This window comes from Heterodontus francisci, unplaced genomic scaffold (assembly GCF_036365525.1).
Source record: "Heterodontus francisci isolate sHetFra1 unplaced genomic scaffold, sHetFra1.hap1 HAP1_SCAFFOLD_51_1, whole genome shotgun sequence".
In the NCBI taxonomy this organism is placed as follows: Eukaryota; Metazoa; Chordata; class Chondrichthyes; order Heterodontiformes; family Heterodontidae; genus Heterodontus; species Heterodontus francisci.
Genome location: NW_027141937.1, coordinates 1,462,247 through 1,476,197, shown reverse-complemented (window position 1 = coordinate 1,476,197; position 13,951 = coordinate 1,462,247). Strand labels below are relative to the sequence as shown.

General features: G+C 47.1%; 1 non-coding gene across 1 annotated transcript; it reads left to right on the top strand.

The window, feature by feature from the left end:
• The first annotated feature begins 4,183 nt into the window (after positions 1 to 4,183).
• On the top strand, positions 4,184 to 4,265 carry trnas-gcu (transfer RNA serine (anticodon GCU)). The gene has a single exon. It is a non-coding gene; the product is annotated as a tRNA-Ser (tRNA).
• Positions 4,266 to 13,951: the final 9,686 nt, after the last annotated feature.

Sequence of the window (13,951 nt, the reverse complement as noted above, 5' to 3'; positions counted from 1 at the left end):
TCTCATGTCAACATTTCTGTCTTTGGCCTGTTCCAGTGTTCCAGTGAAAATAAACCCAAGCTCGAGGAGCAGCACCTGACCTTTTGATTCGGCACTCTACAGCCTTGTGGATTGAACATTGTGTTCAATAACATCAGAGCATGACTGGTGTCAGGCAACCACAAGCATTAACACACTCTTTGCCTTTGTCCCAGGACAGCTTTGTTATTTAATCTCTCCTGCCCTCTGCCCTATCAAGCACCTTCCCCTTTGTTCTCTCCCACATGCCCCTCCCCGTCACTTGTTTAAAACCTAATTATTTTCTAACCTGTGTCAGTTCTGATGAAAGGTCACAGACCAGAAACGTTAACTCTGTTTCTCTCACCACAGATGCTGCCAGAGCTATTGAGTATTTCCAGCACTTTTTGTTTTTATTTCAGATTTCCAGCATCTGCAGTATTTTGCTTTTATTGTGTCAGAAAGTCTTTCCTTGATTCAGGACTCTTACCTCTCTCCAGAATCTCTCTGCGAAAGATTGAACTTTATCTCATTTCACTCACAGCTCAGGGTCAGTGTGGCACAGTGGGACTTCTGGCTGTGTCCCACTTCACAATCCCTCAGTACTGAGAAAACAATGGGGAATATTACTCACATGTTGTGTTCTGTAACTTTTTACAAACACTTTAATGTATATATTGTCTTCCAAAGCAGTGACAGAATGGTGGCTTTAGTGTGTTGTTGAAATAGCTTTGTTGAGTTCGTGCTGTACTAACAGTTAAACAGTTCTTGGTTCAATACCAGGTTTTGGCACTTTCAACCTCTCCTGTGTCTTTTTCTTTGGCTCCAATTGTCAAGCTGCATGATTTACTCTGAAATTAGCACCAGAGAACCAAGGCACCAGCGAGCATGAGGAGCTGAAATTAGCACAGATCAAATCCACTTAATATTTCTGACTGAAGATGGTTGCAAATGCTTCAGCTTCATCTTTTGCACTGACGTGCTCAGCACCACCATCATTGAGGATGTGAATGTTTTTGGAGCCTCCTCATCTTGTTAGTTATTTAATTATCCACCACCATTCACGACTGGATGTGGCAGGACTGTGGAGCTGTGATCTGATCCTGAGGGAGATATCCGTGTGTGGAGTGGCGGGATGTATGGAGAGTGATCCTGAAGAGGGTGTCCGAGCCTGGAGTGGAAGCTTTCCGTGGAGGTACAGGAGTAGGTCATTCAGCCCCAGTGTTTTATAAAGGTTTAGCATAACTTATTTGCTTTTACTCTATGCCTCTATTAATAAAGCCAAGTGTCCTGTTTGCTCTTAGCAACCTTTTCAAACCTTGATCAAAAAAGATTGGTGTACATTGTCTCATTCTTCCTCCCAAACTGTATCACTTCACAAGTCTCTGTGTAAAATGTTATCTGTTGTGTGAAAGCCCATTTTACCAGTGTGTTTAAGTTCCTCTGAAGTGTGTTACTGTCACTGGCATAGGATGAAATTCACGAGCATTCTTTGATGCTATCTCCGTGGAAAGAGAAATCTTACACACTAGCTCAAATTGGAATTTTGTGTGTTTAGTATCTTTCCTCATCCACCAATATAAGCACAAATCTGTCTCATAATGTACGGTCTAAGAATGTGCCAATGTTGCAATGTGGTGATAAATTCTTCAGTGTCACAATGTACTCACCAACTGTTTCACTACTTTTCTGATTTCTGGATCCAAGTTTCTAGCTTTCCGCGATCTCTAGTGGCTTAGGGTTGAGCCTCACTTCAACGAAGAAACGGAAAATTATGATTTAAAGATTACACTGTCAATCATTCACATCTCTGTTTTCTCCTGAACTTCGAGTTCAAATTTGTTTGTGAAGTTGATTCACATGTTAAGACAGCACAGTCTTTGTCTTTGTGAAGGAAGTGATTTAGGAATGGCTGGTTGAAACTGTCCCTTCTTGCACAGAAATTCAGTGCAAATACTTGATCACTCACAATTTCCTTGAGAGAAATTTGTTCACAATCGCATTCGACACAGAAACGGCCTCAGCATTAATCTCACTGAAGCAGAATGTGACCGTGTTGTTTCTTTCAGAATGTTGTTGCCGTTATTTGTCGCTTTTAACCAAGACTGGGAGACAGGGCAAGGTTGATCCGAGGTTGGAATATATTATCATTCAGGAGCAAGAAAAATCAAAAGGAACAAAATAAGAAAACCCAGTCTCCGGATTTGAGAATCTGTAGATCCGCTTTGGGAAAGTGAATCAGAGCAGAATGAAGGGTGAACTGTCCAGAAGAGATGAAGACACAGCTCAGTCAACACGTTCCCCTGGTTTATGATGCTGGAACATTCCTCACACAGAAATGATTCAACCCAATGACAAACATTCTTCCAGCTGATAATTTATGCTACTGATTTAAGGACTGTCGCATGTGGTTACCGAGTGACGACGAGAAGATATTAAACTTTGTTCTATTCAATCTAGCTGTGATGAAGTTTGAATTTTTCTACCTTTTCTAAACAGTATTTGAAGGGTCTCGGTAACAATGTTCAGTGTTGATGAGAGTGGGGTCTGGGTGAGAAGCTGCTGAGTGTGACAGGGTCAGGACTGGATGCAGGAAGTTCTCTGACAGTCTCCCTCTATCTCTCGAATGGGTTTGAGTTGATTTACGACTGGTAGCTTTTATTTTACTTTTCTTATTTAGAGATATAGCCCCTTCGGCCCACCGAGTCTGTGCCAGCCAGCAACCACCCATTTATACTAATCCTACATTAATCCCATATTCTCTACCACATCCCCACCATTCTCCTACCACGTACCTACACTAGGGACAATTTACAATGGCCAATTTACCTATCAACCTGCAAGTCTTTTGGAGGTGGGAGGAAACCAGAGCACCCGGCGGAAACCCACACAGACATAGGGAGAACTTGCAAACTCCACACAGGCAGTACCCAGAACTGAATCCTGGTCGCTGGAGCTGTGAGGCTGCAGTGCTAACCATTGCGCCACTGTGCTGCTGTTGGTGTTTTGATAAATGAAGGAAGTTCCCTCCACCCATTTTTTTTGGACAGACAGTGTGGTAAAAGGATGTAAAGGGTTAATGCTGAAGATAGTGGGATCAACCCCTCCCACTGTCAGAGTGATGATGGAACAGTCACATGAGATGAAGTTTGGGAGAAGAGAGAGCAGCACCAAGGATGCTAGTTTAGCAGGCTTGATGAGTGTGTATAGAGTATTGTGCAAATTAGAAAAGAGTTCTTAGTTCTTTCAGCAGGAACTGTGTCCAGAAAATATCGAGAAACTCACAATTTTATTATTCAGGAGTCGGAACACAGATATTAATTCCAAGTGACAGTTCTGGGACCAATTAACAAAAAAAGTAGAGAATAATATTGCTCACTTATTGAAATCCCCCAGTGAGGAGACAGTTAAACAGGTGATCTTTTGGGGCATCCTTCGATCCAAGGTTTCAGCAACATTTAATCTCCCTTTTTGGTGAAATTCTCTGTTATTTGCAACTTTTTTTATCAGCTTTGATGGGCGAGTGAAAAAACTGAAAAGATTGAACAGTTCCATCCTTTCTTTTCTTCCTTCTTCTCTTCTTTCCATCAGTTTCTCTTTTCTGTCCCAGATCAATATAATGATGAGAATCCCAATTTAATCTGCTGTTTCTGGTGTTTTATCCATTCCAATCAAAATTTCAACATTCCAATCAAATCTATTTGTTATTCCACAGTGTCTCTCCATGTGTGTTATTCTGTTGTATTCTCTCACAGTCTGTTTGATGATCAATGTTACATCTCACTCTCTGTTCTGGTGAAGATCAGAAGCAGTGATATCTGTTTACACCACCCGACAAGTCGGCCTGATGCTGTGCCTCGCTGATCATGTGGGGTTAAAGCAATTCTTCCAGTCAGTTAGTTCAGTTTTCATTTCATGAGAAATTCGGTCATCATGACTTCATCAGTGACCTAATGGTTCAGGTGTCTGAGTGATGTTAATCATGATGTGATGAAATGATTGTATGTTCCAGTCTTTCCGTGGTGGGTTTTCACACTGAGTAGAAACGTGTTGGACATGGTCTGGAAATGTTTCACACTGCTCCATTCCCAACTTCATTTACTTTCAGAAGATATATTTCCATCATTCCACAGCTGGCTGCACAGCCAGAAGCTGTGCTGAAGGTGACAGCTATGTGTTTGCAACTGACAAGGTGGCCGAGAGGTTATGGCGATGGACTGCTAATCCATTGTGTTTTGCACACGTGGGTACGAATCCCATTCTTGTCGCTAGCTAATGAGCTGTTCCATGTATTATTTATGTTGGGTGAGCTGATGTGGAAAGTCAGCCTCGAAACCTGTTCTTGTCAATGTCCAGACAGTGATTCCAGAATTTGTTATACTTTATTAAAATTGAGACAGACAATTGGAATTCTTCACCCAAACTGCACTGGAATGAAGATCAAATAGGGATCACGAAACGGAGCAGGATTTTTCCTCCCCTCCTTCCTTCCATCATTACTTTCTCTGGATTTGCACCAAGTGAAAGACAAATGGGAAAAGCAAATGGCGAGGGAGCAGATGCAGAAAATTATCCTTTGGCAAGAAATTTATTTTCAAATCTTCTTGATAGATTAAGTGAGTGAGCAATGCTTTGGCAGATGGAGTTTAAAATGAGGGGTCATCGACTACCGACGATAGATCAGAGTGTTTTTTTGGAAGAGGTGAGATGTTAGAAACGGTTGAGGAGCAGAGACCCGAATACTGAATTAATAAAAGCTCGTGGACTGGTAGAAAATAATGTGAAAAGTGAACAGAATATGAAGATTGGAACTCATGTTGCAGTGATATAAAGCTCTGTGCTCCTGAAGTAAATGTCCAAGCCCAGATTGTGGGGAATCTGTGGAGAGTGATTTGGTTTTTATTCATTCTTGGGTGTGAGTATCGCTGATAAGGCGAACATTTATTACCCATTCCTATTGCCGTTGAGAAGGTGGTGGAGAGCTGCCTTCTTGAACTGATGCAGTCCATATGGTGCAGGAACACCCACACTGCCGTTGGGGAGGGAGTTCCAGGATTGAGACCCAACAACAGTGAATAAATGGCGATATCGTTCCAAGTCAGGATGGTGAGTGACTTGGAGGGGAACCTGAGAGTTCCCATGCATCTGCTGCCCTTGTCCTTCGAGGTGGTAGTGGTCACGAGTTAGGAAGGTGCTGTTGAAGGATACTTGGCGAGTTGCTGCAGTGCATATGGAGATGGTACACACTGCAGCCACTGTTTACTGGTTGTGGAGGGATTGAATGTTTAAGGTGGCGGGTAAGGTGCCGATCAAGTGCGCTGCTTTGTCCTGGATGGTGTTGAGCTTCTTGAGTGTTGTTGAGTGGGATGTATTCCATCACACTCCTGACTTGTGCCTTGTAGATGGTGGACAGGATTTGGGGTGTCAGGAGGTGAGATACTTGCTGCAGAATTCGTAATCTCTGACCTGCGCTTATAGCCACAGCATAGATGTGACTGGTCCAGTTACGTTTCTGGTCAAGATATTGATGGTGGGGGATTTAACGATGATAATGCTTCTGAATATCAAAAGGTCGATTTTTTTCTCTCTCATTGGAGATGTTCACTGCTTGGCACTCGTGTGGCCAGAAGGTTGCTTGCCACTTATCAGCTCAAGCCTGAATGTTGTTCAGGTCTTGCTGCTTGCAGGCACAGACTGCTTCAGTATCTGAAGAGTTGTGAGTCATCATCTAACATTCCCACTTCTGACTTATGTTGAAGAGAAAGTCGTCAATGAAACAGCTGGGATGTTTGGGTCTACGACACTACCCTGGGAAACTCCTGAGGCAATGTCCTGGGCTGAGATGATTGGCCTCCACGAACCACAACCATCTTGTTTTGTGCGAGGTACGACTCCAGCAAGTGGAGAGTTTTCCCCCTGATTCCCAGTGACTTCAATTTTGCTAGGGATCCTTGATGCCACACTCACTCAAGGGTGGTTCAAGAAGGCAGCCCACCCCACCACCTTCTCAAGGGCAATTAAGGATGGGCAGTAAATGCTGACCTGGCCAGCAACGCCCACATCGCATGAATGAATGAATAAAAAAGTGAAGTATCCCTTGTGTCATTGTTTTGGTAGAAACAGCTGAAAAAGAGCGATCCAGCCCAATCCCACTTTCCAGGTCTTGGGAATGGGATCTGAACAGATCTCAGAGCTCACATTATGTGAATGTTCTGTTGAAGTATTGGTGAGCTGATATACCAGGGGAGATTCACACTGTTAGGCACAGTGTGAAATACATTCAAGTATTTATAAAACATTGTAACATGTGAGTAATATTCCCCATTGCTTTCTCAGCACTGATGGATTGTGAAGTGGGAGACAGCCAGAAGTCCCAGTGATCCACACTGACCCTCAGCTGAGAATGAAATGAGATAAAGTTCAATCTTCAGCAGCGAGTTGCTGCAGAGAGGTAAGAGTCCTGAATCAAGGAGAGACTTTCTCATACTGCTGTTGAATCTCATTTCAAACACTCCTTGAACTCTCTGCCGAGGAATTCAGAACTGGAGAATGCCTGTAAAATCAGCCTAAAAAGGAAATAAAAAACACCCACCGTGGGGCTCAAACTCAAAAACTTGAGATTCAGAGTTTCATGCTTTCATCGACTGAGCTCACTAGGCCTGAGACAGTGTCCCCGTCCTGTCTGTTATTGGACAGTGCAGCTGTTGGCTCCATCCCAGGGGCTGAATTTGTTCTGTAAACCATGAACCAGCTTCCTCTCAAATCCCAGGTTTATCAATAAATCCTCTTACAAAATCCCCAAAGTGTGATATATTCCTCTCACTCATCCAGAATAAAAGTTACATCTTTTGCTCTTTTTACCTTCCAAACATTGACTTCTATTTTGCTCAGCATTTATTTCTCTCTCCTTTTTATGTTGTGCATTTCCTAATAAACATTTCATTTCAATTATTTATGAGGGATGAAATGAACAGAAGAGATTTTCTGCAATGGTACCAGGGGTGTGGGACAGAGCGAGTGGTTCAGATCTGGATTACACTGCCTGAGAGTGCTGGAGGCAGATTCAATCGTGGTTTTCAAAAGGGAATTGGATAAACACCTGAATAGAGAAAATTTGCAGGGTTACAATGAAAGGGCAGAGGAGTGGAATTAGCTGATTTGCTCTTGCAAAGAGCTGTCATGGACATGATGGACTGAATGGTCTCCTTCTGTACTGTAACCATTTGATTCCTTGATTCTAACTCTGTCAAAGTTGTTCTGAACTTGCTCTGCTCCAAGGAGAACAACCCCAGCTTTTCCAGTGTCTGCACATAACTGAAGTTATGAGGAACCATGGGGAACCCACTGTAAACCTTCCTCCAGACAGAAATACAACTGTTCACCACCACACTTTGACCCAGCTGTTCAAAATATATATCAATGATTCGGATGTGGGGACCAAATGTACTATTTCCAAGTTCGCAGATGACACAAAACTAGGTGGGAATGTGTGTTGTGAGGAAGATGCAAAGCGGCTTCAAGGGGATTTGGACAGACTTAGTGAGTGGACAAGAAAGTGGCACATGGAATATAATGTGCAAAGATGTGAGGTTGTCCACTTTGGTAGGAGAAACAGATGTGCAGATCATTTCTTAAATGGTAAGAGATTAGAAAGTGTAGATGGACAAAGGGGCCTGGGTGTCCTTGTCAGTAAGTGACTGAAAGCTAACATGCAGGTGCAGCAAGCAATTAGGAAGGCGAATGACATGTTAGCCTCTATCACAAGAGGATTTGAGTACAGGAGTAGTGAAGTCTTGCTTCAACTGTATATCACCTTGGTTGGACTGCACTTTGGAATACTGTGTGCAGTTTTGGTCCCCTTACCTTAGGAAGGATATCATTGCCATAGAGGGAGTACAATGAAGGTTCACCAGACTTGTTCCCGGGGTGGCGGGACTGTCCTATGAAGAGATTTTGGGGAAACTGGGACTGTATTCTCTAGAGTTTCGAAGAATGAGAGGTGATCTCATTGAAACTTCCCATATATTTAAAGGGATAGACAGGTAGATGAAGCTATTTCCTCCATTTGAGGAATCTAGAACCAGGGGACACAATTTCAACATAAGGGGAAAGCCACTTAGGACAGAGACGAGGAGAAATTTCTTTACTCAGAGGGTTGTGAATCTTTGGAATTCTCTACCCCAGAGGGCTGTGGAAGCTCAGTCACTGAGTATGTTTAAAGCAGAGATTGACAGATTTCTAAATGCAAATGACATAGGGGATATGGACATAGTGTGGGAAAAAGGCATTGAAGTGGATGATCAGTCATCATCATATTGAATGGCGGGGTTGGCTCGACGGGCTGAATGGCCCACTCCTGCTCCTATGTTCCTATCAGTCTGCTAATTTCATATCCATGCTGTCATTGTCCCTTTTATTACATGGGCTTCAGTTTTACTGGCAGTCTAGTATGTGACATCATCAAGAAGGTTTTCAATAAGTTAAATAAGGAGAAATTGTTTCCAGTGGCAAAAGGGTCAGTAACCAGAGGATGTATTTATCAGGTGATTGAGAAAAGAACCAGAGGCGAAATGAGGTCGGGATTTATACGGTGATGTGTTGTGATTTGGAATGCACTGTCTGATCAGGACTTGAAAGCAGATTCAGTCGTAACTTTGAAAAGCAATAGGGATAAATACTGGAAGGAAAATGTACAGATTACAGGAAAAAGCTGAGCATCAGAACTAATTGGATAACACAACCAAAGAGACAGCATTGACACAATGGACCAAATGGTCTCCTTCTTTGTGTATCATTCTATGGTTTTATGAACATAATGTTGGTACAATTGCTGAGTTGGAAGTGAAGTGAACCCAGATTCCGGGTATTCTAAACACCAGACCCAAACCAACTGAAACAAAATCAAGAAATGCTGGATTCACTCAGCAGGTCTGGCAGCATCTGTGGAAAGAGAAGCAGAGTTAACGTTTCGGGTCAGTGACCCTTCTTCGGAACTGACTGAACAAGCCTGTTGTTTAATCTCTGTTTTTCACACCAGCTTCTCCTCGCTCTTTCTGTGTTTCCTGCCTGGTCTGTTCCTCTGACCTTCATTCCTGACACTCTATTGAGAATGGCCAACTCACTGCGCCTCTCACTCCCACCGTCACTCCACCCCTTCACCCACTTCCAAACCTCTCTGTTGAACAGTACCCACTTCTGCTCCTCTGCTCCATTAATATAACAGGAAAACATTTTCAAACAGACATTTCCACACAGTGAACGTTTCAGTGAGACAAGGTAAAGAGCAGATTCATTCACTTTCAACACAGAGAGAGCAGCTCTCCCTGTTCAGTCTAAGGAGCAGCTGTAGTTTCACTCCCTTTCGTCTTAGAGACATGGGCCAGAATTTTAAGGGACCTTTGGAGATGGGAATGGAGGCTGGGGAGGGGGAGGGGGGTGTATAAAATAGGGATGGAAGACGTCGGACCGGATATTTCTGTCGGCGGCTGACATGGAGGGCAGACTTCGCACATCCACACGGCAAGAAGGCATTTAAAGTATTTATGAGTCCAATTGTCAGCAATTTTATTCACTGGGTCCAATTGAATTAATAGCACACGGGAACCCTGGGGCTTCAGAGCCTCGCCTGGTTAAAGGAGGTGACTGGGAGGTGGGAGCTGAGTGTTGGCTTCACTGGGAAGCTGTCGGGTGAGGCAGCATAACTTGGCAGCAAGGGTGGAGGGGGAAAGGGCATCGGGAAACACTGTCAGGAGTGGGGGCCAATGTGCCAGCTCTGCAGGGTGAGCCACACCAGGGTGTTATTGGGGCAGTGCCACCTCATTGAGGGTGACAAATGAGGTAAATGTGGCTTGGTGTTGTTTACTGTGAAGGCCTTGCACTCAGGGAGGGGCAACCTGTCATGGGCCTCATTCACCCTGGATTCGAGGCTCCCATTGAAGAGGAGGAGGAGTAGAGAGGGAGGGAGGGAGGCGCAGGCACCAGCAGGGACACCACAGCAGCTTGGGGGCCCACAGGAGGGCCAGCCTCGAACAGGAGGCTGGAGAAGGAGGCAGAGGAACACGTCAGCCGAGGTTCAACTACCTGCAGATGTCCGAGTGACAGTGTCTCCCCAGACTGCGCCTCTCCACGGAGGTTGTCACTGATCTCTTTGCCATGATGCAGCTGTGCCCCATGGGACTTGGTGGGCACCTGATGCCAGTGTCACTGAAGGTCACCGTGCCACTGAACTTCTCCACCAGCAGATCATTGCGGGGATCCACTGGCGATATGTGTGGAATCTCACAGTCTGTGGTGAATCAGTGCATCAAGGAGGTCACCAATGTCCTGTTCAGGAGGGCCGGTGACTATGTGCACATCGATCCAAACAGTCACGCTGAGAGGGCTATCGGATTCGGGGCCATCGCTGGATTCCCCCAGGTGTAGGGTGTCATCGACTGCACCCATGTGACCATCAAGGCTCCTGCAGACCAGCCAGCAGCCTTCAACAGGAAGGGCTTCCACTTGCTCTGTGTGTAACTGGTCTGTGACCATCACAAATGGATCCTACAGGTGTGTGCACAAATCCCGGGAAGCAGCCACAACGCCTGCATACCAAGGCACTCCCAGGTGCCAGAACCTTTCCGTGGCCCCATGCGCTTTCTGAGATGGATCCTTGGAGACAAGGGCAACCCAGTGAGAACATGAGTACTGACGCCTGTGAGGAACCCACACAACGATTCAGAGGAGAGGTACAACACCTGCTGCGGGTCAACCCGAGCGACCATCAAAGAGGCCATTGGTCTCCTGAAGATGAGATTCAGGCACTTAGATTGTTCCTGTGGAGCCCTTCAGTATGTCCCAGCGAGAGTCTCCCGTATCATGGTGGCTTGCTGTGCTCTGCACAATCTGGCATGACAGAGGGGTGAGGTGTTGACTCGTGTGGATATCATGGAATGTGATGTCTCCTCTGATGATGAGGATGTGGAGGAGGATGCTGCCCAAGCAGTGCCAGATGAAGGACCTCAGGCACAGCAGGAAAGCCTCCATGAGATACACACAAGGGAACATGAGACACCCTTATACATTCAAGTTTCCTTTGAGCCTCACCACCTTCCGGAACCACAGCAATAAAGTCTTAGCTTTAAACAGCCCTGTTGTCACCTCCTTCCTTCTACACTACAGCGCCCAGGTACACATCGCACAGTGACAAGGCCGAAGCTTTGTGAACTCAGGGCTTGGTCCCTCACTTCCAGCCCCTTGGGAGGAAGGGTTGAAATGAAGTCCCAAAGGGCATCAACAATAGGAAGGAGACATAGTGAGAGAACATCATTTCTTTATTCTGTGTGACACCAAACACAACCCTATCCATCTGGAATGTACATTCACCCGTGAACCCCTCAGTGAAACTAGGTGCTCTTCTTAAATCTCTTCCGGGTGTTCCTACCTGCTACTCCCCCTGCTCTGTCAGCTGAGGTGGAGACAGGCTGCTGACCTTGCTGCTCCATGGCTTGGGATGACATTGGCGGCCATCCTCTGCTGCCTGAGTCCTGGAGGGCCCTGGCACACTGAGGGCCTCCTGCACAGGTACAGGGACCCCCTCTGTCATCGAGGATGATGGAGGTGCTGGCATCACTGGTGTCACTGGCAGAGGGACTTTGGAATTACCGTCCACACCAGGAGCACCCTGAGAGGGGCCCCCAGATGTAGCAGCCAGCTGCTCCTCCCCCTTATAAGACACACTTGTACCTCCCTGCTGACCTGAGAGGGACGTGGACCAAGTGGAGAGTTCAGGTGCCTCGTCCCCCCTCTCACCTTGTCACCACTGGATGGAGCTCCTGGACAAAGTGATGGAGTGCAGGTCTGTGCACATCTCCGGCAGCCACTGATTGATCGGCTGGATCTGGTTCTCCATGAGAGTCACCAATCTCTCAATGGAGGAAGCCAGACACACCCCCATCAGAGACAGTGCAGCACCCAAGGCCTGGATGGACTCCTCCATCGTCCGTGCTTGGGTACACATAGCCTCTGGCAACTCTGCCAGATGTTGCCTGACCTCTCACTGCAGCTGCAGCATTTCCCGTGTTGCTGGTGACACAAGAGGCACGTCATCAGCCTAGGGCACAGCATGGGCCTGGCCTTCCACAAACCACCAACTCCCAGTGGCCTCGGCTGTCACAGCCTCCGCCAGCTGCCCGGGCCTGTCTGTGATGTGCTCACCAGTTTGTATGCCAGAATCTAACCGCGAACGGATACCCACCAACGTGAGAGTTTCTGTGCTGGTGAAGGGCGCAGGGGAATGAGGTGATAGTGCACCCTCTGAGGCTCCCTCCTCCTCCTCAGACATGTCCGGCTGCCCCCAGTCTCTCCAGCTCTTTGCTTTTGTCGTTCATCCGGGCCTTCATGAGAAAACAGGGACATTGAAGGGTTAGGGTCTTCCCATCATGACATTCCAACCACCCCTAACGTGCAGCTCCATTGATGCAGTGGTGAACAGATGAGCAGTGTGGCTCCTTTGCAGCAGATGCTCCCTTGTGCCCCAGGAGATGTTCACTCACTCTCTTGGGTAGGTGTCCCTGTCTCTCCATCAGCTATGGAGCAGCTGCTTTGCTGCCCTGCCTGTTCCATGGCCTCCTCCTCCATCGGGATGAGGACATGGAGATAAGGCATCCACCGCCGGTCTTGACACGCTCTTTCCAATTGTGGGATGTCTTCTCCTGCAGACACAATGATGAACAAAGTTAGTCTCCCAGCGGGGTCAAGCCCAACATCTCTGATGGTGATAGTCCAGCAGTCCATGATGGGGACACACGTATTCCTCCTGCATGTGGCCCCTCTCGAGGGACTGTGTGAGTTTATACAATGACTGACGTGCACCTCTCACCGAGATGCAGCCAAGCCTCAGGCAGCATGTCCTGCTGCCCTTCCCCAATACACATGACTGGGTGGTCACTCCCTTTCCACCAAACACTCCCTCTCACTCTGCCACATGCAATGTCCAAAGGGTCCAAAGTGTTTTGAGTTTTCGCCTGAGCAGCCTGGATCCGGTCATTGACCCACTTCCTGTACTGGATCCATGTTCTGGGGGTGACCCCACGTCTGCTGACCTCACCGACTATCTTCAGCCAGCTTTGCTTGGTCAGGTGGGCAGGTCTCCACCTCCCATCCCTGGGGAAGAGGATCTTTCAACTTTCTCTTGCCACCTGGAGGAGAACCTGCAGGGAGGCATCGCTAAACCGTGGGACCATGGTCACTGCAGGCTCGCATTCAGCTCCTTACTCAGCAGGCAGCAGAGGCAGCAGAACGGGTCCTGGGGCATCAGAGGCAGCAGAACGGGTCCTGGGGCATCAGAGGCAGCAGGACGTGTCCTGGGACAGCAGAGGCAGCAGAACGAGTTCTGGGGCAGCAGTGACAGCAGAACGGGTCCTGGGGCAGCAGAGACAGCAGAACGGATTCTGGGGCAGCAGAGGCAGCAGAACGGGTCCTGGGGCAGCAGAGGCAGCAGAACGGGTCCTGGGGCATCAGAGGGCTCTCAGGAAGACACTCCTTTAAACCAGGCAGCAGTGAATGCAGGGTTGGCAGCCCTTTAAATATGGTGTCAGCACCTGCCGTTGTGTCAGATGTCGGTGCCATCGGTGCCTTGTTCCCTGCCTCAGGTCCTTGTTTACACGGGCCCCACGCCTCCCCTTCATTAATTGGTCGGCTGCTCCGTGATCGGAGTCGGTCGGCCACATTTCACTCGTGTGGTGACGACACCCGCTTCCGGTGCCTCTGCCGAGAGCCGCACCGTTAGTTTAAAATTCAGCCCATGGGGCCAAGAGTGGAAAATCTCCCCTCTGATTCTCTCTACTTAAACTGATGGAGACACCAAATTAAAACTGATGAAACCAGGGATTGTATCCTGGTTCTTCAATCTAGTGTTCTCCCAACTGAGCTATTCCAGCCTCACTGTGAACTCATCTTCATTGGAGACAAATAT